Source organism: Parasteatoda tepidariorum, chromosome 11 (genome assembly GCF_982258835.1).
Source record: "Parasteatoda tepidariorum strain Cologne lab strain chromosome 11, Ptep-v5.0, whole genome shotgun sequence".
Taxonomy (NCBI): Eukaryota; Metazoa; Arthropoda; class Arachnida; order Araneae; family Theridiidae; genus Parasteatoda; species Parasteatoda tepidariorum.
This window is the reverse complement of record NC_141765.1, coordinates 98,568,984-98,596,931: the sequence shown is the minus strand read 5'-3', so window position 1 is coordinate 98,596,931 and position 27,948 is coordinate 98,568,984. Positions and strand designations below refer to the sequence as shown.

The 27,948-nt window shown below is 28.7% G+C and overlaps 1 long non-coding RNA gene across 8 annotated transcripts; it reads right to left on the bottom strand.

Annotated features, from left to right (window-relative positions):
- Positions 1 to 362: 362 nt before the first annotated feature.
- Positions 363 to 27,948, bottom strand: LOC147801982 (uncharacterized). Of its 8 annotated transcripts, XR_015430618.1 has the most exons (7): positions 27,800 to 27,948; positions 26,408 to 26,600; positions 24,139 to 24,318; positions 23,924 to 24,045; positions 19,566 to 19,672; positions 5,375 to 5,524; positions 363 to 505 (listed from the first exon to the last, which is right to left on the bottom strand). It is a non-coding gene; the product is annotated as an uncharacterized LOC147801982 (long non-coding RNA). The 8 variants fall into 8 exon arrangements; XR_015430617.1 differs by lacking the exon at positions 5,375 to 5,524 and having other exon boundaries at positions 364 to 505; positions 27,800 to 27,947; XR_015430613.1 differs by lacking the exons at positions 363 to 505; positions 5,375 to 5,524 and adding an exon at positions 14,208 to 16,043 and having other exon boundaries at positions 27,800 to 27,947.

The following is a 27,948-nucleotide window of genomic DNA, read 5'->3' as shown; positions in this document are numbered from 1 at the left end:
GAAACCACGACCTCTTGAACATGGGTCCAGGGCCCCACCAGCCAGGCTATCCCGGCTTTATGTCTTTGTCTAATCAGTTTTGATTTATTTGAATTATAAATTTGTGCTTTTTCTAACGAATATCAGTATATATCAGCAAAAGTTTGCCGCTTAATTAATCCGTACCTTTGAGGAGTGGACAGCAGTTTCTGGAATTAGCAAGTGGAACCTGTAATAAAATGTCATGTCCTTATAATGTCACGAAAACTTCAAATCACATGCTTATTAACATCTTTTTTAGCCATAAAATTAAAATCTTCGGCAAATATAAAAAAATTTAAAACTTGGATAATGTTAGGCAAATAAGAAAAAGTGGACTAACAAAATTAATAAATTTTTATTAAACTATGTAGATTACGTAGTTAATAAAAATGAACAGAATGTCTTCTTCACAACTAAAATCTTCTTAACTTTGTTCTTGTAATTTCTTCTTTTTTTGAGTATGAAAGGTATTTTACTCACATACCTATTAAGTAAAAAAAAAATTCTAATAAAATATTTTCAAAATTAGATTGTTTAAAACAACACAACTATTTTGTTAAGCTTTAGAAAATTTCAATTGAGGAACACTATCTCGCTTCACAATTTTTATTTTTAAAGTAACGCCACTTTCATTAAAATAACGTTAACGTAATATTTAAAAAAATAATAATAATTTAATTATTATTGAGAACAGCGGGTTCGCAATTTTTTTCCGTCTACGGAACCCTAAATGATTGACCTTTTCTTCAAAGTTCTTTGGCAATACCGGCAAGTGACGTAGTGTAGGAAACCTCGATCCTGATTCTTTGTTTGCATTTGTTTAAGTTAGCAACTGTTCTTCTCCTTCTATTTCGATTAAGCCAAGCCCGACAAGTATCAATTCTCTTAAGTGAAACAGTCTAAATTTTGTCGCAAAGATTCTTTCTCAAAGATTTCAATTCTTTTACTATATATTTACACAGAGACTTAACACAAAGACAGGCATGAAGTCACGGGAACATAAACTAATTATGCATCGAAATTGCCAGGTACACAAAACAAAAATATATCACAGTTACAATAAAATACGTAAACAAATAAAAAAATCCAAGTTAAGTAAAAGGAGAGAACGAATTATATTTCAACTAATTTGATGTGCTATACGGCTCTGTAATTAATTAATTTATCGTTAATTAACATTTTAACTTACGTGAAAAAACTTAGCTCAACTTTAATACACCATTTTGTTTATTGACGATCAGTTGACGCTGACGTCATAGGTCATATGTGTGGGTATGTTTGATCCTCTTCCCGAAGTGCAAGTACCCAATTGTAAACGTGTTTGCCGAAGAAAGACTATCAATAATTTTGAAACTATATGAGGTGAGGAATTAAAAAATTTTTTTTCCATCGTTTTAACCTTTTCAGCACAGCAGATTTTGAGTTAAAATCTTAAATCGGTAGCAACAGTGATTTTTAAGTAAAGAAACATATTTAAGCTTGATCCTGTTTTAAAAAAAATGGTTGCTAAAAAACGGCGGACGTTTAGAAGCAAATAGTTTTTAATTTTTAGTGGCTTATAGTATTTTTTGCTTTGTTATTTTATTAATTAATTAATTTATTTTTTTTTTGAACAAGTGTTGCCAGAATGGCAGCACTGCACTGTAAACGGTTAACGATAAAAGTATCTCAAATAGTTGAATTCCCAGGTTTCTTGTCTAGTTGCGAATTTATATTTACTGTAGGCATAAACTATACTGAACTGAATAAAATAAGTTAAACTATGGTTTTATTGAAATGAAACTGAACTGTTACCAACATTTAAAATGGCTATCAGAGAGACACATTTCTTTACAATTAAATATGATTATTTCCTTTGTATTAAAAAAGTTTGATGGAAAATTCTAGTGCAATTATTGTTATTTTTTGAAAACTGAAATCTTTTTAACTGCCATTTTGCTTGATTAACCGAGATATTAAATAAAAAATAATAAATAATTTGATATAAATATAATTACGGACTTCAAATTTGTTAATGATTTTAAAGAATACTTAACTCTCGGAACCACGGTGATCCTTCAACGGAACTCTGGAATTTTGCGGAACACCTTTTGGGAACCGCTAATTTAAAACCTTGTTGTCCCTGGAATTTCGTTCCCATTTTACTACTGATGTCATAATTGGCGAATTTAAGATTAAAAAATATTTAAAAAGAAAATACTTCTTTAATTATTGTTTAATTCTGGAATGCAAAATTTCTTGCCTTGCTCTGGACGAAAAGGTTCTTTCCATCCATTTTTCACCGTTTGCAATGTAAATTCTTTGCAACTGATTTTAAATTGACCCAAATTTTAACAAACCATGGAAATTTTAAGAGATATTTGTTCCGTTTCCATCTGCAGACCAGTGGAATTTGTGCTTGCGGTGATGCTGATGAAGATGCTGAACATATTCTTCTTCACTGTAGTCTCTATGCGAGTGCCCGAATGAATTTAAAGACTGATTTGAGACGTCTTTCAATTTGTTGGCCACCTGTCTTATCAGAACTGGTCAAAAGTATTGAAAGTCTTGCGGCCTTGCTGAATTTTGTTTTTAATGTAAATTTGTAAATTTTTCTCCTTTTGTTTTTTACTTACAACTGTAAGCCTCATGCTATACTTTGTGGTGCATGAGGAGTTTTAAGTCGTTTAAATTAAAAAAAAAATATTGTTTAGACCTTTATTGTAATATGTATTCATTTGAAATTTCTTTCATATTTCAAATTTCTTTCATATTGTGATTTTTGACAAATTTGAATGCTACGAGAAAATTCAGTACTAGCAAATCGATTTACTACAGAGATGTTAATTTTATGAAGGTAATTATCCCTACAATTCTACTTATTGTTTTAGTATTTACCTTTTTTGATTTTCAACAAAACACAAATAATTTCGCAAAATTAAATATCTAGCGCCACACAAATCCAATGGAGTTCATGAAATACTTAAAAAAAATAATAAATAAATAACGGTCGTGACGGCCATTTTCTTTTATGTTATAAAAATAAAAAAAGTAATAATAAATAGTTAAACTCACGTGCGTTTGACTCATCAAAAAATACCATTATTATAGCGTTATTCCATTTTGTATCCACCGGAAATTTATTTATTTATTCATGTATGTTTTATTAATTACGATATAGTCTGAAAATTTAAATACTGCCTGGACTTCAGCGTATGCCAAATCTGTTTGCTGCATGCAAAATTCATTTTATTTTATAACCGTCGTTTTAGGTTTACGACTACCAATGCTCAACTCCGCAGCCTTGTAATTTTGAAACCCAATCTTGAAGACAAGGGAAGTCCTGGAACATGCATTGGGACAAACTAGCCTTCGTGGAGGATTTTTTGATGGAACTAACCCACATTTGCGTTACATGGAGAGGAAAACCTTCTACGGTTAGCCGGGCGGCATGGAGACTCCAAACCATAATCAGTCTACCATTGAGAATATTGTACGTGAGCACTGTGATCGGTTCGAGCCGGGTGTGGAATTCGCATTGACTGGCCATCGTTGGGATTCGAATCCAGTTCACCTCATTGGGAGGCGAGCGCTCTATCCACCTGAGCAATTTAAAATTCACTGCCATATACCTGATTATAACGGTGATTCTAGTGTTTCATGACTTATCTTTCTGATTAATATTAGTGTTCTGTTTTTCGTTAAGTATACAGTGTTCAGTATTTTCCCCTCATACGAGGGTTGCTATTTATATTTCTGGCCTAATAATGAAAAAACAAATATGTAGGATCGAAATTGGTTTTATTGTTTTTCAAAATATTCTCCATGATGATCAATACACTTTTGCATGCGTTTGAACCAATTTTCAAAGCACTTTTTCCAGTCCGATTGAGGTAACTCCAAAACATGCGTTTTGAATGCATCAACCGCTTCTTCGGGGGTCGAAAATCGTTGTCCACGTAATTTATTTTTGATGTGTGGGAATAAGAAGAAGTCATTGGGTGCCAAATCAGGGCTGTACGGCGGATGACCCATCAGTTCGATCTTTCGCTCCGTCAGAAATGCCTTTGTTTGAGTCGATGTGTGAGAGCTCGCATTGTCATGATGAAGAATGATTCCCCTGTTCTTCTGCTTTTTTCGAATTTCTCCGATGACTTCTGGCAAACAAATGGTCGTGTACCATTCAGAATTGACCGTCCTGCGTTGCTCTAACGCCACTGTTGCCACATGATCGTTAATGCTGAAGAAACAGGCAATCATTTGATTCGATGTGCTTCTTCTTCGAACAACTTTTGCTGGTTTTGCCTCGTCTTGGAAGATTCATACAGTGGATTGCTTTTTTGTTTCCGGCTCATATGCATAGATCCATGATTCATCACCTGTGTAGATGTTATACACAGCCTTTGATGTACCTTAAACGTATTTTTCCAACATTTCCTTGCACCAATCGACACGAGCCTTTTTTTCAGTGTTTGTCAGATTATGCGGGATCCAACGCGAACAAATTTTTTTTACGCTCAAATGTTCATGCACTATTTTATTGATGCTAGTCATACTAATGTCTAAAGACGCCTCTATCTCACGGTATGTCACATGACGATCTTGCTTTATCAGTTCACGCACAGCATCGATCTTTTCTGGCACAACAACGGATTTTGGACGACCTGCACGGGATTCGTCCTGGATCGAACATCGACCACGATTAAATTCGTTATACCAATTTTTTACAGTGCTGTAGGATGGCGCTTTATCGCTGAATAAAGAATTAAGTTCATCGAAGCACTCTTGTCTTGACAATCCACGTCGAAAGTTATGAAAAATAATGGCACGAAAATGTTCACGATTCAATTCCATTTTTTGAAAGAGAAGAACTTTTCAATTTACTGTCAACAACACAAATGAAGCTATAATGGTAAATCGTCTGCTGAACTTATGTTTAAAAATATCAAACTTTCGATTAAAATCGTCTGCGGTTGCCTAGCAACACTTACTGTTGCCAAGGCCAGAAATATAAATAGCAACCCTCGTATATAGCATTCAGTATTTTCGCCAAATGAAATATCTAAGAATGCAAATAACCATTAAAATGACGTTGACGAAATATACATATTTTTTTAAAATAATAATTTAAAATGTTACGTTTTATATTTATTAGATCTTTTTTTACTTCACCTACATTACACAATTAAAGTCAAATAAAGATTTCGAATTCCAATGCATTATGAATTATTTCGAATAGATAGATATGGTATCAGCCAAATGCTTCTATATCAGCATCTAGTCTTCATAAATATTCTACATCTTTTGAATTATTATTTGAATAAAGGAAAGCAATTTTCTTCATTGTAATTAAAATCGATATTGAAATTCTTACTTTTTATTTACAGTGATTTGTCATCAGGTTTTCCTTGAGGCTTTTCAGGTTTATTAGGATCTTGACCAGGAATAGAAGGATCTTTTCTTTCAGGAAATGTTTCAGGTTTCTTTGAATTTTGACCAGGATCTGGATTTTCATCAAAGGGATCTGACATTTCAAAGATCGTAAAATAAGAATTGAATTACAAATAAATTAAATTCAACTCAGCAGATAGAATAGAAAAAAAAATTCGTGTTAAAATTTATTTCCTGCTTGTTAAATTACTGAATTTTGAGTGAGGGAATTTGTAAAAAAAATTTTCGAGGATGGACTGGATTAAGAACTGATGTTATTCCTGTTAACGGTTACAATCAAATATTGTTTTGTAGTTATCCAAATGTACTCTTATCAAATGTTCACAACTTATAGAGATGCCCAATCCTGAAGCTAAACGAACTTTTATTAATCATTCAATTAGTGGTTGCTAATAGCAACCAATTGTTGAAACTATTTTACTTTAAAATAAAACTTCTGATTGCATATGATCCACCATCATCCAGCTTAACACAAGGACAAAAGAAGACTATTCGGTCGTTCTTATATCCAGTTTTTGGGTTTACGACTCCTAATGTTCAAATCCGTAGCCTTGTAATTTTGAAACCAATACAGAAGACAGGGGAACTCCTGTATCAGTACCAAATATGGAGGACTTTGTGTCTCGTCAGATTTAACATGCATCAGTCACCATTTACTACACGGGGAGTCTTCGGCGGGCGGGGATCGAATCCACGATCTCTTGGACATGGGCCCAGTGACCTACCAACCCGGCAATCCCGATACTTCACTGAGGTGATAGAGCGTTCCACATCCGGATCATGCGTTAGAGCAGGGCCGCCTCGAAAGAAGGAGGAGTTACAGTTGAATAGGGGGCCTCGGTACTGAAAATGATCTTCAGCTCTGACGTCATGCATCACGATCCATGTTTCAGCTGGTTTGTGTTGTATGCTGTGTTGATTACATAACAAAATTGTTTTTTTTTCCCAGAAAATAATGAATGCACTACTAGTTATTATTTTAATTGTCCGTGTTTTGCTCTTATTCTTTGTTATATGATTGCATTAAAGAAATATTAGCTTTTGGAATTTTAAGCATTTTCATTAAAATTCTAAGGAATTTCTTCTAAGGCTTATTAAAAATTTGTTATTTTACGAATGGTGATGAAAAAACAAATTATATTTTGTTTTACTTGGTTAAAGCATCTAACAACACTGTCAGGCTTAAAAACTTCCTTTTGAATAATTTCTTCTGTTTGACTATTTTAGTGAAACACATTTCAAAAGGTAATTTTTATTTATCTATTTATTTTTTTGTATAATACGAATTGTACAAAATTGTCAAAAATGCAATGCTATTGGTAAATAGTTTTTCAACTTTTGGTAGGAGAATTCAATGTATTTTTTATACAATTAGGGGAGAAAAAAATATTTTTAAATATTGTAGATACCCATGAAATTGGTTACATAATACTAGTACATAATAATTTTGCACATTTTATTAATAGTACAATACTTAAAATATGTTTCTAATACTTTTCTTTTGTTATTCTATATATTTGTTTTTAACCATGACTGGTTTAAGTTTTCTTTTGAATAGTTCCTTTTGTTTTGCTAGTTAAACAAAAATTATTGCAAGATAGTATTTGTAAGAACAAATGATTCACCGCCAGTTATTTTAATTTTTCATATCTTGTCTGTATTTTTATTTATTTATTTTTTGTATGATTGCATTAAGAAAACAGTTTTAGATTTTAGTAACAATGTTAACATTTCCCCTCTACATTTCTATAATTTAGATTAAGGTGACAATCTCTTGTATTTATATCTTGATACATAATGTAAATGTAAAAATAATTATATTAATGTTATTCATGCAAAAGTATTGTTTGTATAAAGAATGAATAAAATTTTTTTTATGGTATTCTGTACCTGCAAAGTTTATATAACTCATTTAAATTCACCTACACATTTGACGAAATATGTCTGCTTTTTTTCCTATATTAATTTAAAAAAAATTTTTTTTGAAGTTTTAATTTCGTTATATAATTTTTTTTTATCCTCTTAAATTAATTCTTTAGTATCTTATAAAATATGAATCTTTTAAACACTGTTTTGTTAAAAGTTCAACACAATATAAAAGAATTAATTCTTTTATGTGACTCGTATCTGAAAGTATTCCAACTACTTGGTTCAAAACTAGTAAATATCGATAGATTGAATAAGGATTTAGTTGAATCATAAAAAGTGTAGGTTCAACTTATGTGGATTTAAAATATAATTTGCAATAAATAATTGTTAAGCAACATCATAGCTAAATCGCATTTTTATTTTGTTGAATTTGAAAATAAGGTAATTTGGAGAAGAAATATTTACCATCTGTAATTAAAATGTTTTAACGGAACTCATAACATTTATTATCTCTCTATACATTCAGATTCAACTTTTATTATGGATGATAATTTCATTTGCACTAAATTTTATGAGGTTAAAGGTTTGGTAATTTAAGATGCAAAAGAAGCTGGAATACACGTATAAAATAAATTATGTTTAATTAGAATAAATAAAATTCCAAATAATGTCACGTAATTTAGGCAGAAGAGAAATTTTTAAAAATTACTTGAAATTCGTTTTAAGTCAACTTAACTGATAACTTATAGAAATTTTATGAATAAAGCTATCTCTTTTTGACAACATTCAAACTACTAAAGAGAAAGAGAAGAAACGTGTCTGGATCGTAATGCGTGATGTCACAAAACGAGTGCCGTGGCCCCCTGAACTGTAACTCCTCCTTCTTTCGAGGCGGCCCTGGTTAGAGTCCCCTTGCCGTCAGGTTAACCCTGGGAGGTTCTCGTGGTCTTCCTCTCCATGTAAAGCAACTGCGAGTTAGCTCCATCAAAAAGTACTCCACGAAGGCAAATTTTCCCAATACTCGATACAGGAGTTTCCTTGTCTTCTGGATTGGGTTCAAAATTACAAGGTTACGGAGTTGAACATTGGTAGTTGTAAATCCATTAAATTGGATCGGCTGTTCAACGACGGTTATGAAATGAAATCGAATGTTTTAATGAAATTTCATTATGTTTTTGCCGTCATTTCTGTTTGCACGGTGTTCCACGCAAACAGGAATGGCGCTAAATAAAAAAAGAATTGCCAATTTCGTCAAGGAGGCAACCTCTAATATATTTCTACCGGCATTTTTAATGTATTTACATAATAATAATTAAAAGTATTTTTATATTCTATTTGTTATTAACTTATAGTTACTGTCTTGACGGTGATTCCAATATAAATATGTATGCTGAAGAAGGAAAAGTATTTTGTGATGAACACGTGCATAGGCAGGATATGAAAACCAATCCGATGACAAACATCAATTGATGACAGCAACCCATGATTTGAAATGTTTAACGGAGTCAATCCAGATAAGAAAAAGTATTTGACCAATGGGTATCCAGTGATCATAAAAAGGCGATCACAACTTCTGTTTCCTTGTTTCTGTTTTTTTTTTTAAATTTATTTATATATATATATATTTGAAATAAGCTAGGGAATGCATATCTGCATTTTCCCTGAGTCCGTCGCAACAGACATAATTTATTTTCCATTTGAGAATTTTGAACATTTTTTTCGCTTAGTGGTGGTTACGGATTTCTATCCATGAATAGATTTTATGACTATCGCTGAGCAGCCGACCCAAATCTTCGACTACCATTGTTCAACTCCGTAGTCTTGTAATTTTGAACCCAATCCAGAAAACAACGAAGTTCCTGAATCAATTATTGGAGAAATTAAATTAGCGCTTTAGAGATGTTTTCGATGGAACAAACCCGTATTCGCGTTACATGGTGAGGAAAGCAACGAAAACATCTCATGGTTAGCCTGACGGGAAGGGGACTCTGATCCATCATCAGTCTAATATTGAGGATATTTTAAGTCAACACTGTGGCCGGTGCTCTCCATTAATTGATTAAGAAAAATTTGAGTGCAAGGAATATCGAGTGAAGGCCATTTACCGTAATAAAAGAAATCTGAATTGTAAAGAACAGTCGGAAACGGTCATCAACGCTTGCAGCGACAAATTGGTGAGCTACACAACTGACCACTTCCTACGATTTCACATGGTCATTCACCTACCTGCTCGAATCCAACGCTACGCTGCTCTATGCTTGATCGTGAAATCATATTATAGATATTAATGGATGAAACGGATTTAAAAAAAATTTTCAATTAGTAAAGGAAATAAATATTTATTTCACATATATTTTTCGAAACCATTTTATTCTAATTACTTTTCCCGTTATTCTTATCACATAATCTTATCTCTAACAATAATCATATAATAAGTATAATTTATATTTCGTTATTTCTCAGCTAACTCTATAAGTATTTTTTCGTTCACACCTACTAATGAAACAAAACATTTATAGCACGTTAATTAAAATTCTAACTTATGAAGAGAAACTTGACTTTAACCCACCATTTTGCTTATAAACGATCAGCTGTGATCTTCTTCTTTAAGTAGAATTACTCGATTATAGTCTTGAAAATTGGATCAACCACGCACCAGATTAATTTCTGGGATTATATTTTCCAGATCGTGGTTACTCCCATATTTTTTTACAGCCTAGGTCATCTCATCTTTAGGGTAGAACTCTATCCCCTGAGCCACCACTTAATAGTTTTATTTTATAATATAACCGTCGTTGAACAGCCAACCCAATTTTATGGGTTTACGACTACTAATATTCAACTCCGTAGCCTTGTCATTTTGAACCCAATCCAGAAGGCAAGGGAACTCCTTGTTCAAGTATTGGGAAAAATTTGCCTTCGCGGCAGGACTTTTTCTGATGCAGCTAACCCGCACTTGCGTTACATGGAGAGGAAGACCACGAGAACCTCCCACGGTTAGCCTGATGGCAAGGGGAATCTAACCCATGATCCATCTACCACTGAGGATATTTCACGTCAACACTGTGGTCAGTGCAAGCCGGCATTCGTATCGACCAGCCATCGATGGGATCAAACCCCGGTTCACCCCATTGGAAAGTGAACGCTCTATTCCCTGAGCGGCTCCCACTTAATAGTTAACCTATTTGCAGTTAGATTCTCGAACCATAAATATTGTATTGTTACAGTACTTAGAGCTCTCTCCTTTTTTTATTTCACGCACTCTAATCTGAATAATCTTCGTAAAAAAACATTTTATAGATCGCAAACTAATGATTGAGGGAGGGAAAAAAAACAACGAAGTTATCAAAATCTTTCAAACCATAAAAGAAGTCAGCAATCGTAAATGCAAAATTTAGATAGTCAAAACCAGTTCATTTGTTGGAAAAAATTAAATGGTGGCGTCGGTCATTTCGAGTTTAATCAGTCCAATTAATTAGGTTTAATTATCTTACTGGAACCTACGCTTAGATGGTTCTCGAGATTGATTTGTCTGATTTAGGTAACGAGTGCTTGCTTTCCTTTCTCACTTATATATTAAAATGAAACTATAAATACATAGGTTCTAAATATTGGCAACCTACGAGAGGATAATATTAATAATATATAAAGGGCGGTATTATTTTTTTAAGGGCTCAATAGGTTAGTTACACCACTGGTTACACGTTATATTCCTTGACCAAATTGTCTTTTTAATGCCCATATCATTTTTTTTAATTCTCTAATAATGAACAACAGTATTTTATTTCACTTTATTCCAAACGATACTTCTCAATGCGATTCACAGATGGCAGCACATTTAAAGGAATTTGGTGCAGAGAAGAAAACACTTTCTTACAATAAAAGATGCGAGTAACAATGACAAGAAAAATGATAAAAATAAAGTGGTTTCAAAAACTATTTAGGAAATAAATTTTAAAAATTTTTATTCTCATTCTTCCATTAAGATGCATAATATAAAAGCTGTGAAAGTAGCTTTTTGAACTATACTTTTATAAGTATTTTATGCGTATAATGATTTTACAAATCACAAGAATTTTTTTTAATATTTATACTTTTATAAGTATTTTATGCGTATAATGATTTTACAAATCACAAGAATTTTTTTTTACATAGATCTGTAAATTAATGTTATTTCATGCGAACATATTTGTTTAACTATCAGTAAAAACAGTCACTTTAATAATGTAACAAATAAAACTAAGTTATAAATAAAGTAGTAACTAAAATCATATTCAGTACAGGTACAGAATTTTGCATTTGACTTCATTAAAATATAGGCAGTATTTAAAATTTACACTTTTTAAAAAAATAATTATAATAATAATAAAAAGAATGTTTCAGAAACATTCATTATTGAAAAAAGGGTTTTATTATTGTATAATGAAAATTTTTAATGCAAAAAAAGTATGTCTATATAAATATATATGTATATAATAGATTAAATATTAGTCTAAAGTATTCACAATGACTATTTTTTTAGTCGAATAAAAGCAAGAAAACATTATTTTAAATAAAAAAAAAAATTAAAGTAAAAAATATTATCTAAATAGCAAAAGCTCATTTCGTAATTTTATTAATGCTAATTTAGCTACACTTAAAAAAAAGAAAATGTTAAATAAATTGTGTGATAGGTTAAATTTTATGTAATTCTCTACGATATGTAATTCACATTACGGTATTGAACGCTCATGGAACCAAACTTTTTACTTTCGAGATCTTCATCCCATTCTCGGTAGCTCATATGGTAGGGCCCTGCAGTCTTCGGAAATTCTACCAATCCGTAAAGTTCTCACTTCGGTACAAAACTACCGATGTTAGTTTTTTGCTAATACGTGCCATGACTTTCGGAATGAAAATAATATGCTCAGCAAAGCTTTCAAAAGTTTGAACCCCTTAATGTTCATTTTACTTTTCTGTATTTCGCCATAACTTTGGCCATATTGGGTATTTTCTTAATGAATTGACAGATTTTGGCACAAAATTATAAAATCCGTTAACGCAGTCCCAGCAAAATTTTTTTTTGTTAATTTTGCTTTTAATATATATATTTTTTTTCTGTAATTGATAAGGTATATATTTTTTGACGTCACTCTATGTAATTTTAACCGGTAAAATATCAAATTTGAACGAAATCGATCGAATAGTTCGTGTTTAATTTTTCAACAAGCATTTTTTTAAAGTTTGATTATTTAGAAACTAATCAACGAATTTTGTTGATAGGAACATTTTCATATTTTCATCTGAAATTTCAAAGTTGTGAGTGTATCAGGTCGAGAGGGGCACACAAACATTTTATTTTACTACATGAATACTAGCATACTATATGAATATTGCATTAATCACTTAGCATGAAAAACAAAATTAAAATGTTACATGAATTACATTAAAATGCTATATTTAGTCAAAATCTACTTTCATTTTCTTACGCTTTTAAGGGCTGCATGCACTTTAAAACATAAACAAAAGGTAAATTATCATATTTTAAGAGAGCTTCTACTAAGATACTACAAGGTACCATACATCAGATTTTAAATTAGCTGAAATAAATAACTTTTCAAGTTGTGAACAGATTGTAGCTGCTACAACAAAGATTAAACGAAACGAACAACAGTAATACGAGGGCGAACAATTCTGAAACAAGCTTTCGAACTTTTATAAATCTCTCTCACAGGCACTTCTCGTTCCATGATTGGTTCACCTAATTTAAAATTTACTACCGGTAGAAACTACACAATTTGAGCTGTGAACATTTCTTTAAAAACCCATTTTGTTTTGAGCTGTGTATAATTTCTGCATTTTGACATGGACGTCCTTGGAAATGGGGGGGGGGGTGTATGTCTGCCTAAATAATTAGAAATCTTTAAATGATACCCCCCTCAATATTTCAGACAAATAAAGTTTTAATTAAATATTATCGATTTTAACTGTTTAATGTTAGAAGCAAGAAAGAGCTAAAAAATAATATTTTTCTCCGGTAATTAATACATTTAAGGCAGTTTTTCGAATGCTCCGTTAAAATATGCAATTCTTTTTTTGCGAATAACATGCTCTTTTCATAGCTGTTGTGAGTTCGCAGCAGTTACTTTCATGAACTGTTAGGTGAGATTTAACCAATCTAAAGCCATTGCTGTCTATGCTTATTCTGAAAATGGTACCAAACGTGAATAGGGTGAAAAGCCACAGTTATGAGAAAATGAAAAAAGTTTGTGGCCTAATTTTTTAATATTTAAAAACTTATCAATTATTAGGACTGGGCGATGATTTCAGCATCGCCACTCAAACATCACGATGCTTCGATACATCGCGATGTTACGCTGTTTCACATTTGTTTCAACTCAATTTTGCTTTCTTGCTCTTTTTGAGCATTTGATTGGTTATGGCATTTATATTCTTGTAATAAACTCAATCTTTAATTATCTAACACATAATGCATCGAAAATTTTATAAATTTGTCTAATTACTAAAAATAAATCATATTAGTAGCACGCATTTAAACTGGGCTTTCTCATATCCATTATTTTCTACAAAATGTTATCTTTATTGTAACTATCAATTGTCAAGTAATTGTTTCGACTGAAAAAAAAAAGAAAAAAGACAGATGAAAGTGTAAACTATATAAGAATATAAAGTGCATGCCTATGAATATGTTAAAAGCAATATAATTGTAACCAGATATTAAAAGTTAATTTTATTAAATAACCATTATTTTATAATGATTACCTATGTACCTTGTTATTTTACATACCTTATTATCAAATATTGATAACTTAAATACCTTTTTGTAAATAAACTGTACAAAAATCACCGTTTATGATTACTTTCGAGACAGAAAAAAAAACTGAGTATGGTTATATTTCTTTTATTTGGCATAAAATTTTTATTTACGTTGTATGTATCGTAAACAAAATTATGTTGTACGCAATAACAGTACAAAATAACAAATTAAAATGAAACATTATAAGAAAATCATCCACAAAGTTGCTATATGTAGTTAGAAAAAAATTCTTTAAATGATAAAAGCATGAGGACAGCCTGTATCAAATAAAAAGAAAGGTTAAATTGCAAATACTACAAAAAAATAATTTCAAAGAAAGAAATTTTAATTGTTATGTAATATAGAACATCCAAATTATTTTATTTATTTTGGAATAAAAATACTAGCATTTTTTGTTATAAAGATGCTCTCTGTTTAGAGCTTACATTCCCTGCAGTGCTGAAAATTCGCTCGGAAGGAACACTTGACCCATGAATAGTCAAATAATTTTTTGCAAGAACTTTCCCGAGATGAGTAGGTTTTTATTCAGGCCTACTTTAGGCATAGATAAATAATTTTTCAGTTCTTTTTTGCTTTATTACAGGGAAGAAAATTACCTGTGCTTTCAGTCTCTTCGTCTTCTTCTAAGAGTTTATCAACTGTTTTTTTTGGGCAGTGGAATTATTCTTTCAGAGCTCGAAGGTACTGGGCAGTTAGGTATACAGACTACCCAGCTTCCACATAGCCGAGACGAAATCGCGGATAGCAGAATGTGCTAAGTCTCAATAAAATCATTAACTCATTATCGTCATACCTCTGAAATGACAAAATTTCTAGTTTGATTTGTCTCCTCAAACTGCTATCATATTTCTCGACCTTTAAGCATAGTATTACTTTCCGTAAAAGAGGAAGAATCGATGACACGGTAGGGTAGTGTTCGCTAGAAAGGTTGTAACGCCTATGGTAGATTTGCTGTTGATGACTTTCTGTAGTTTTAGCTTCCTTATTATTAAGCATTAGATGCTTTTTATCTTAATGAGTTTGAAGGAGCTTGCATGGTGGCAAATTGGTCATCCAAAAATCTACAAAGCTTCATAATGCTCCACCACCTAGTTATGCATGAGCTGGGCAAAGAAACGACTTACATTTGAAGAAACTCTTAGGCTTCTTTAAAATCCCTTGCCACAGCTATGTGCTGTTGAGCTTTCTTAGTCTTGCCACAGCTTATTTAACACTGGTATTTTCAAGGCTTCATTGATTCCCATATTCATTGTATGAGTAAAACATGGCCTATGACACATGTTTAATCATATGTGCAGCGATAGCAATATAAGGGGCATAGGCAACTGATGTCAAACAATAAGTGAAAAAAAATTCGGCTAGGAATATTATGCCGTGGATTCAACGTTTTAATCATATTTATGAATGACTGATATTGAACAATGTTATATGGTTGCAAGCTGCCAACAAAGCATTGTGCTACAGATTCAGTGCACTCTTTTACAAATTTTCTATCAAGTGGTTAAAAATCATGTGTCGTTTTATGCTTCTTTTTTAGGGGCAATTCACCAATATGACCAGACTTTGAGGTCATTTTCAGTCAGAAATAACTGGTACAAGACCATTATATTCCTCTTCAGCAATTACTGCAACCTGCATGCATTGTTAATTTTCAAGAGAAGTTTGTGAAAAAAAAATCATTGGATGGTTAACCTTAAGGAGTACGGTTAATTTTGTTGTACTTCCACCCTTTGAAGAAACGGTAGCCTTGCACATAATACAAATAGCAATGTTGGTTGACACTAACTGGCCTTTTTCATTGGCTAGTTGACTGAAATGTTCCCAAACAAAAAATTTAGTTTTCTTTATTTTAAACAAATTGTTCATACTTCGGGCAGTCTAAACCATGGTAGGATCCATCTTTCAGCTGCAAAAATTTGAATATTTATTCAAATTTTAGGTAGAAAAACTAAGGATTATATGAAAACCAAAAACATATTCAAAATTTCATATTTTGTAGCGAATAATGACAAAGGGATATTACAAAAAAAAATGGATACACTATAAATAACTTAATTGAAAAAAGATATTTCCTTTTAAATTTAGAAACATTAAGTTTGTTTTAACTTATCAATGAAAAAGAAAAACAAGTTTTGAAACATTAAATTCATAAAAAAAGTTAAAATAAAATGTCCTGTGTCAAAAGACAATCCTGTGGTAAAACACAATGTGGCAAAATAAAATATTAAAAAAATTGTAAACATTTTGGTTTTTATTTATTTTATACTACTGTTAAGTAAAACTAACTACATAATTATAAAGTGAAACTAATTATATAACTGTATAGTAAAACGAAATTTTAAAATTTTTTTTTATTATTTCTAGCAGCAGCACTTGATGTGTACATCATTCACTGGAGTGTAAAAACACTCCACACTGGCCCATAAGGAATAAAAAAAAATTTAAAATTTAAAACATTAAAACATTCGAAATATAAAAACAAATAGAACAAAGAAATATTAAATATCAACAGAACTAATCTTGCTCTGTTTACAAGATTGTGATTTATATAATATGTAAAAATAATTGCTAATTATATAATTAATTTGCAGCCTATTACTACAGCAGTATATAAAGTATGGATAAAAAAAATTCAAACACTAAATATTTATTGGGTCAATTCTTTTTTAAAAGCATTTTTGATCTTTTATGCTTTTACACATAATACAAGAAGTATATTAAAACATTAGCTACATCAGGTCTCTATAAGAGTAACTTGGGTACCTTTTATAACAGTGCCTATTAACACAAAACCTGTAGCAAACTAATAACACCATTAAAAAAGTATCCCTAGCATCAATAATATTTTGTTTTATGCTCCACCCATGAAAAAAATAAGCATATTTTATTTTACGTTTTTTTCTTCTTTCAGATTTATGAAACAGGTAAGTGTTAAAATTAAGCATCTTAAATTGGACACGATTGCAACAATTGTAATAGTCTAAATTAGAAGAAAAACACTTATATCATAATATTGGTGGTTAAAACACATTATGATTTTCATAATCCATTTAAATGAATTTTAGAATCCAAATATTAAGCAAGTGAACTTGATATAAAATTTAAATAAAGGTTTGTTAAAAAAAATTCTCTTTTTTTTACGGTAAATATAGAAAGTAGTTGTTAATTTAAATTCATACAGCATAATAAGTTGATGTAAAATCTTTTTAGTTCTAAGGATAATAGTACTAGGCACTTATATTTGTTACAAAATTTTTACATTCATTATTTTAAAAAAGATTTATTACAAATGATTACCTAATAATAATTAAGAATGGAAATATAATTGAAATTTGTTCATTTACAAAATTGCCAAAACAAAGTAAAAACAAATGGATTCAGATAATTTTAAGGTATTTAGATTAAAATTAAGAACTTTCTTGAATGAAAAAGTATCGTCATTAACTTCTCTCATCTAGTTTAAAAATTATAGACTTTAATTACTTTGTTGCACTTGTACAGAAAATCTTATTCAGTCTGTACTTCTATTTAAAATATTAGTGCTAAGTTACAATAAATATTGTTCAATTAAAATGTATTTTATCTTGTTGAAGATACAATTTCATATAACAGAATTCGCTGTAACAGATTTATCTGGAAAAAAAATTTCTGTCACCAAACTCACAAAGCCAAATGTTAAAAATATACAGATTTACAATCTATTCCTAATGCTTTATAGTCAATCATTATAAAAAAAAGATATTGCAATAATAAATTTGTAATACAATAAATAAAACTATTATGATCATGAATAAACAGTCCTGAATTGCTTACATAATTTTGTTTGATTTTATGATAAAACATTTCTCCGTAAATAAAAAAAAATTACTACTTTGATGCTTTCTCTACATGCAATAGTTTTCACAATAGACTAAAAAAATTTTCATCGCAAACACTTTTTATTTTACACATCTCACCCACACCTTTATTATTTAAAAATCATGAATAATTTGCAAAACTTTAAATTTAGTGAACTTATTCTGCAAAATAAAATGATCCAACATCAGTTTTACTCCTAAAAGTATGGAACATAAAACTTAAATTTACTAGTTATATAGGATCATTAAATTTAATAGAATCAAGTTTTTGAACGATTAAGATATTGCTCGAATATCCAATAAGAATATCTCTGAGATATCCAGGTAATACATACAATTGATGTATAAAAGAAGTCCCTCAGATATCTCGTGGATATCTGTAATAAGTCACATATGACAGTGAATAAAAACTCATCTATGTATCATAGTTTTAGTATAAAATTTTCTATTTCTGGCAGCAACAAAAAAAAAATCCTAATGAAGAATAAATTATTCACAAAGTAAAAAATCATAATTTATTTTTCTTTTACATCATACAACCTGCAATACAACTTTTTAGATAAACTTTGTTGGCAATACAAAAATGGATATAAATAAAAATTATCTAAAAATAATATTTTTATAAAAAATTACAAAAAGATATTTTACAACTTCTTACTTTTTTTTGTACTAATATTTTCTATCAATGTTAATCTTCTGATTCACAATAATAAATTTTGAGCTTAAGATTGATATTATCACAATTCTTTAAGTCATTTTCATATAAGTTTGCAAAATTTCCATTTCCTTTCAAATTTCATCAAAATCTAATATGTTTCAGTTTTACAACCTATAGGTTAGTATGACCATTGAAGCTTAATTTCATACAATAACAAATGTTTGAAAAAATAATATTTTTACTGTCAAAAAACTACTTTATTAAAAAGCATTTTGTATTAGCGTATTTTGAGGAATTATCATGAAAAGAAAGATATATAAAACTAATAAATGTTTTATGGATTATGTAGTAAGGATAAAATACATGAAGATAAAAATCATAAGTGTAAATTATTGCTCTTATTTACACACAAAAAGGAATTTAAACATGTACATTTATTCAAAGGGCTATAGTGGGCCTGGCCTACTTAGACATGTGATTGACTATCGCAGAAATATTGGATATCATCAATTTCAAAATAGAAACAAAAATATTTATTTCATGTATCATTTTGTTTAACAAGCTGTAACTTAAACCTGTTTCTCTATTGACCATAAATTATAAAAGTTTTTTTTCTATTTACTGTTCAAAAAAGCAAGATCAATTAGAAGTTAAAACTAGATGAATAGCAAAGATAATTGTATAACAGTTATTAAATATAATAGACAGTATACAACTGTATAACTTCAAAAAAAAAATTTAAATACCTTTAGAGCTTTAAAACCAAATTATTTAAATTACACTCATAATTATTCTAATTTATCAAATCTGAAACAAGTGTAATTCAATAAAGGGATTTTGTTCAAGACTACATTTAAAAAATTGTATATTAAAATACTGCAAAAAATTTATGACATAATTAAAATGAACATACTCATTGTTTTTAATTTCCAATCTTGTCAAGAAATAACATCAATTGAGCACATGGCCAAGACTTTATTTGATGAGCTGTTACCACAGGACACTTTTGACTTGCTCAGGCTAAATGTGAAAAATTGATAAAATGAGATCCAATTAAAGACATTACAAAAAGAATGAGGTTTTTTATTTTTTTCACAAATAAAGTTTAAAATTACTAAATTTAATTTAAAAGAAATAATTAAGAATAATTCATAGAGTAAAAAAGTTATTTTATACATTAGTATTTTCATTTCCTTAATTTAATTTTGGACTTCGTTAGATATCAACTATTTTATAAATTTTTAATCAAATGTCTAAAGACTATGTTTATCAAACAATGCCCAAGATTCATTGTTTGGAAATGAAAATTATCACAGTTTTTCAATGAAAACTCTTGATCACTTAACAATCATTTGTCCCACTTCTCTTCATGCAAAAAAAGTGCTTTTCGAAATTTTATTTTTTCAGTTCAATTTCAGATTTGTTTTCTGCTACTTAGATAAGCAAATTTGAATTGTATACACATTTGAATTTTATGCTTTACATTAATTATTGTAAAATACATTCAAAATATTTTTTAAGCAAATGTTTCTTAATTTTGCACTATGTCAATAAGAACATTATATTTAAAGCTAAATTATGATAAAATAAAAGACCTAAAAGTAAATAGTTTGTTTTTCCCAACCTAAATTAATTATTATATGTGTGCGTATATTTATGTAACACATTTATCAATTTTATTTCTTTTCATCATTCTGTTATTAAATATAGCTTTATAAATACATCTTATAATTGAAAAAAAAAAGCATTTTCTTAAATATCTCATTCTCCTTTATATTAAAATTCGTCACAATGTGCATACCTATTCACACATTACTAAAATAACATTTAGATATTAAATACTATTTAACCTTTCGTTTAAAATAAAAATAAAAAGTAAAAACACAACTGTTTTTATGAAGGAAAAAGAAAAGATTGCCCTGAAACAGAAACTTGATCAGCAGACAGACTTTAAAGTGCTTTATCTCATAGATGACAATTTTGTGTTTTAATCTTAATTCAATTCCTAGCTAATTTTTTCTATTTAAGATGAAGCTTTGAAGTAAACTTTTTTATCTTAAGTATAAAACACTTATTTAAACTGCGTGTGGGATAAGCATTTTATGAGGTATTACAATTTTTACAGCATGTTGTATATACCTATCAGAAACTTTTAATCTTTTTTTCTACTTTTTTACAAAATAATCTATGAAAAATTTTTTAATTGATATATCAACAAATGAATGCATAAAATTGTTAAGATGAATATTGTAAGCACTAAAAAAAATTGAAAATATGCTAACGTAAAAGCTTTAAGGATTTATAAATGTAATTTTTTCTTTTAAATTTTAAAAAAATTAAAGAGTTTAACTATTTTTTGAAGATTATAAGTTAGATTATAAGATTATAAGTTTTGAAGATTATAATTATTGATTATAAGTTAAATGAGCATGTAAAGCATCCACAAAAGGAATGATAATACTTTTATTTTTAAAAAAATGTTGCAAGAGTACTGTGACTCCTTAAGCAACAAAAAATTTTTTACTTATAATGAAAACTTCTATAAATGAATACTAATAAAACATATTAAACAAATTACTACATATTAAACAGAACTTAAAAAAAAAAAAATATGTGTTATCACAGCCATTAGGATGAAGTCTATTAAGACCATGCCCATTTAATCCTAAAAATAAAATAAAACATATTAGAGATACATGTTGTAGGAAATTATCAACAGTTTGAAATTTCTAACTTTTTGGATTGGTTAAATAGGTCAGCATCATAAGAACTAGATACTGCAACGAACTTGATTTATAAGGTTTATGCCAATATGGCAACAATCTTCGTTAAATGTTCTACAAATGTCACCCAAATGATATGCATGGGTGCCAAATTTGTCGAAATGTTTGGAATTAGCAAAATAGGAATGAAAAAAATTTTTTTATACTGAATTCCATGCGTTTAAAAGAAATGTTCGAAATTTATTATTCTAAACTGAAGGCTTCTGTAACGAATATTATAGAAATAAATAAGTACAGAAGTTCTTCCGTGAGTTGCAGGGTGGCCACAGTCTGGAAAAATTTTAAAAGAAGGGCCAATTAAGGCTTAAATTTTAGGGACATTTTAGGAATGCAATTTGTCAGCTGTAACATAAATTTACAAATATTTTTGGATGACAATTGCAAACAGCTTTTTAATTTTTCCGGAAAACGGCTACACTTGAGAGGTTTCTCCATCCACTCCTCTTTCCCCCATGAGATGAAGCATTTTAAATCTAAATGTTGAAATTTTAAATTTATGTGCTTTCTGTGGAATGACAGCAAGATTTGTCCACCAGCTAAAAGAAATATCTTTTGGGCTTTGAGAATTTTATTTAGGATTTTTTTAATAATTAATTTTTAATATATTTTGTTAATTTCACAGCTTTCCTTATTATCTAAACTCAACATTTCACTCAGTATGTTGAATTTATTTACAAATGTTATAGCTTTTTTTTACTGAAATTTTGATAAATAGTACTCCTAAATCCTATTAATTATTATTAATTATTAATCTTATCGGGCAATAGCTTTTAAGTGTTATAGATAGTGAGGAACAGAATATTGAGGAAAAATCATTTTACATAGCTTATATTATAACACTGGTAAAAGCATACTTAATGTTTATAATAATTATTCTTAATGCTGTTGATAAAAATTACTTTACATGATATTTACTATTTTAGACAATGTATTTGTTAACAGAATAAAAAAAAAACTGAAATTCCGATTTATGTATAAAATGCATTGCAGTGCAATGCTATTGATGTTTATGGTTTTAATTTTTTATGTCGATAGAAGTCAATGAAAACTGCATTTATCTAAAAACAGAGAACTTTAAATTCAATTTTCTTAATAATATTTATTCATGTCAATAAATTCTAGTGAAGTTTCCTTATTTCATGTGTCCCAATTTCTGTTTCTTATTCTACGCAACTGTCTCTTATTTCATAACATGTGTACCATAACATGAATTATGCAAATGAAAAGTTCTATTTTTTCCCAAGCCACATTAAGTTTTCGGAAGACTAAAAGAATAGTAGTCCCATTGGTCCAATAAATTTTTCTCGTTTGGTGTGACACTAAAAACTTACAATACTATAATTTATGCCTGACCAAGGAAAAGTCTGAAGTATCTCAAACAGGCTTCCCCGACCCAGGGGTGACTATTTCCTCCAATCAGATAGCTTATTCTAGTCACTAACTAGGCTTGTTATAAGAGTGGGAAAAGAATAAAAAAAGCTAAAATACACATATCAACTAGAGAAAAAATAATTTTAAAAAAATGCAAAACTAATTTTCATTATTTACATACTTATTTAAAGTTATCTTTAATTTGTGCACATTAACAGTCCAACAAACTAAAGATTATCATGATTAAATAGGATTACATAGTAAAGTAAAACAAAATAATGTAGAAAAAGAAATATTAAGAAAAATAGATACTAGAGAATTTTTTTTTAATGCAGGAATTTTTTTCTAAAGTTTAAAAAGTTTGAAATTTTGTCCAGAGACAAGTCAGATAAATCTCATGCCTGGCTATAAAAGAAATCAGCTATAAAAATGAAATGTGAATTGAGATTATCTTCAATTAGTAACAATCTTTAATAATTAAGAGTTTAAAAAAAAGAAGGTAGATTTTGACTTGAAAATATTTCGTATTTCATGCAAATTTTGTACTTAATACACAATAGAATTATTTACTTAATGGACAGAAAACATTGAGAAAAATATTATAAAAACTTTAAAATGGCGAGCATAAATTATTAAATTGATCATTAATTTTTGCAAAAATTTAAAAATTTTTAGCTGAAGCAATGTAACAAAAGCAAAAGAAACATTAAATAAATTGTATGTGAAAACTAAAAACTAATCTATAAAACTAAAACTAATCTATAAAATTAATCTATAAAACTAATCATTAAATAAAATAATTTCATCAACAAATAATTTGAATGAAATGTCTATTATTTTACAATACTTAGTCAAAAACTACAATTTAAAGGAAAAACAAAAATTTTAAACATAGAAATGTTTAATAAATTAAAATTACTATATCTTCCTCTTACAAAGTAAATATCACATTTTAAAAAAAAGTCACAAAATTTAAGTAAACAGCAAAAAAAGAAGAAATAATTACACCTGCATAAACAAATATTTTTGGTGAAAAATGTAGACCTCCAACTTATAAAAACACATAAAAATTAAATAAAATAATTAAATTTATTGTGCCAAGCTAACTGAAAAATACCTTGCTTTCGAACCCTCTTTTATTGCACCGATACCACAAGGATAAATACATCCATAACCTGTGTTCATCATCTAGTATACTTTGAAAAAAGTCATTTCAAACTATTTAACTGAGAATATGCTCTGAAAGAGAATAGAAAAATTTTATAAAATTTCAACTAAATATCCATAGAAGAGTATTTAACAATGTTTTCGGGTAAAGGCATGACAACTTACCTCATCGAAATGAAGTAAATTTTCATGCCTGGGAAAAAAAATCAAAATTGAAGCAAAGAGGACAAGGTTTATTCACAGTGGAGAAAACTGACAAACCACTAACGTCAAAGTTGGCACACATTTGACAATTGACTGTTTTATCCAGATTTAACCATAGTTTTTAACAGTCATATCAGATACCTAAAATTTTAGATAAGAAAATAATTATTAGCTAATATAAATGTGAAGTAATTATAAATAAATATACATAGAAAATAACAAGTGACCAACTAGGATGCTCAATCGTTCTGACATTAACACCCTTTTAATTTTGACAATCACTGTCGAAAATCATAAGTTTTGGTGAAGAGAATGATTGATTATCAATAATAAATATTGAATAATTATGACTAAGAATTTGTAAAATTGCAATTTATCTAATTTACAACTAGAAAAATTATGATTTTTCTTTTCAGCACAGAGTGCAGTCACTGAAAAAAAACAAAGTCTAATAAATGAAGTTATGAAATTAAAAAAAAAATATACGTAAATTTTGTTTCTTCGCTACAGATCTAATAAAATAAGTCAGAGTTTAACAGATGTAACAGTTGCTACAGTTAAATTTTTAATTTTCACTTCAAATCTATTGCAGTTTATTAGTAGTATATTTCATTTGAATTACCTATATGATAACCAAAATTTATTGAAAATAATCTATTTGAATAAATTTGTGTGAATACAATATTTTAATATTAAGTTATGCTGAAGCTACCAAATATTATACACTCATTTTTAAATTATTTTGCATACAAGCAATGGACAGATTTAGTTTTATCTTATGCTTAGCAAAGTGCTTCTTGCTAAAATTCTTAGTTGAACTATTACTAAATTAGTTATCACATAGTTTTCAAAATTTTTACATTTTATGCATATCTTTAAAGTAGATATGTTTAAATAATTTCAAAAAGTGACCTACAACAAAAAAAGGACACAGAAATTTAGAATTGCTGGCTCCTGAAGATCTGGAATTCCATCAAATCTAGTAAAATCACTGGAGTATTGGGAAATTTATTTTAATAACTATACTAAATATTACTAGCAACTTGATAAAGCCTTTTAACTGATTGATTGAAAAAAATTAAATTGAGTTAAACAAATTAATCATGTAATGATTACATGGCAAAATTATTCTTTAAAATATATAAAATTGTGTACCTTACAGTTCAAAATTTTTGAAAATATTATTAAACAAAATAAAATAAAATATGCAAGTTACTTTTTTGCATAGAATTATCATTGGATAAACCAACTTTATCATTGCAAGCAGAAAAATTTTCAATCAGACAAAAAAAGTTCTTCAGATATGGAGAAATATTCAAAATATAAACTTAACATCAAGGGATACAAATTTTGGACTATTATCCAGATCAAACTATTCGGACCATTTTCCCTGATTGGTGGGTCAGAAATTTTAATTCTTCACAATACTTTGGGAATCAGATACCTTAATCCGTCTGATTTTGTACCTTAAAATGTCATCTGCATTAATTGATTGCCATATTTGAGGTTACCCTTTCGAGCCATTAGGACTGAGTCAGAGAATGTGAAGATCCGATCATTAGATCAAAAATCAACATGTGTGGTCTGTTTATTTTTTCACACTTCACACTATGAGCATGAACAACAAATATTGTGAATTAAAAAAAAATTCACAGGTTGAGATTAGACAATTATTAGTGACAACTTTAGTTTTAATAAAGCTAAGAAATATGCTTAAATTGTACCATCAATATTCAGATGGATAACTACCAACTCAACAATTAGAACAATAGTAATTATCTGTAATATAAACTTAATAGTTATAATATATTAAACATAATAACCTTAAAATATAAATAGTACATTAGTCATTAAGAAAGGGAATAAATTATTTTAGATACATTTTTAATACATGATGTATAATATGAATAATAATTATATTAGTAATTACAATGCAATATTATACATGATTGAAATAATTATGTAGATGGATATTTAATAAAATATCTTCAATGACAAAAAAGAAACTTGTCACTGGTTTTTGCCACATTCCGACAAACAGTTAATTATACTTTTCGACAGGTTTCTGACATGTCGTGTCAAAACCTACTTTTGATGCAAAAAGTAAAACCCTGGATAATAAATGAAACCTCTCCAGGAATTTTTCCATATCACAAGAACCTGTCGTGCAAACTGCAATCACCAAGGCATTTATGGATTTTAAAATCTCAATTTAAAAAAAAAGATATACAGGCTTGATTGGTGGTTATGATATATATATCCTTCAAGTTGGTCCTCATCTGTAATGTGTCCAGTACCTTGTAAACCACTGACAGGAAACTGCAAATATTTGGAGATTATTCAATCACAGATCATGATAGGGAAATCTTCTCATTGCCCAAGAATATATATGTTTTTTTTCTTCTCCCGAGTAACACTTTTTCCTAGAGAAATATCAAACATTAAAACAACTTTTTTTAAAGCATTTTATAATTACAATCTAATTGATAATATATATTGTAATAAAGATTTTCAAGCTATAATTAATCTTTTTCAAACATGTGATAACTAAAAAACAATAAGCAAGAAAAATAAATTTAACAAATTTAAGGGTTTAAAACAGCTGTAATCCTTCAATATTTTACATAAACAAGTAATATAAAACCTTTTTTTGAAAAAAAATTATGATGTAAAGAATTATTAAAATATAATGAATTTTAATTAATATACAACTAAATATAACAGGTACACAACTACAAATCACAAATTTAAATCAAAACTACTAATAGCATAGGAATTTTTATATTCATATAATGTTAAGTATGAATACTTAAACCAAATTTTAAATATAATATACTGATATTACACCTACATTTTAGAAAAATTTAAAAATAAAAATCATTACATTTTATCTTTTAAGAAATCAATATAGAAATGTATAGAATATTTACTATATAATAAACAGTTAAACTGAGCTCAAAAATAAATAACCTTAAAATTAAACCATGAAGTACCCATTGCATTTTCACAATGCAACCCATATTGAAACTTAATTTAGGCCAAGGGTCAGCAAATTAGTAGATAGAAAGAATAAAAACTGGAGAAGTAACAAAAATTACAAATTGCAGATATGCTATGTAAAATCAAAACAAGTAACAAAATGCTTATTTGTTACTCCAATTAAATGGTCAATTCTAAGTAGTTAAACTATAAAAGTATCCTTTTTAATTTGTCAATTTGAGTGTCGTAAAATAATATTAAAATAAAATTAATACATTTTAAAATGTAAACAGTTGTAAAACTCAATTTAGACCATCATAGTAGAAAAATAAATAAAACACAAGAAACAACAAATATTTCAAATAGTAGATTTGCTAAGTTATGCCAAAGAACTAACGTCATCAAATAACAAAAAGTCAATTTGTTACTCATATAATATGGTCAAATCTATATAAAAAGCAATAAAAAGAGAGCATTTTAACTTAAAGATTTCATGAATTATTTCTTTATGGCAGCAGAAACTGAGAAATACTAATTGTAAATGAATAAAATTGTCAATAAAGACTCCAGAGAATTAATGAATTTAAAATAACGGAAGTGATGTTCTACTGTATTTACAAAAATAAAATTATAATATATCTACCTGGAATACTGAAATAAAGGCAGATGTACAGACAGAGCGACTACAAATTTAAGATTTCGAATAACAGCGCTTCGCCAAAGTCTTGGATTCTTTAACCAATCAAATTTAACGATGCGCGTAGAAATTTGCACCTCAGAACTTACAGGGTT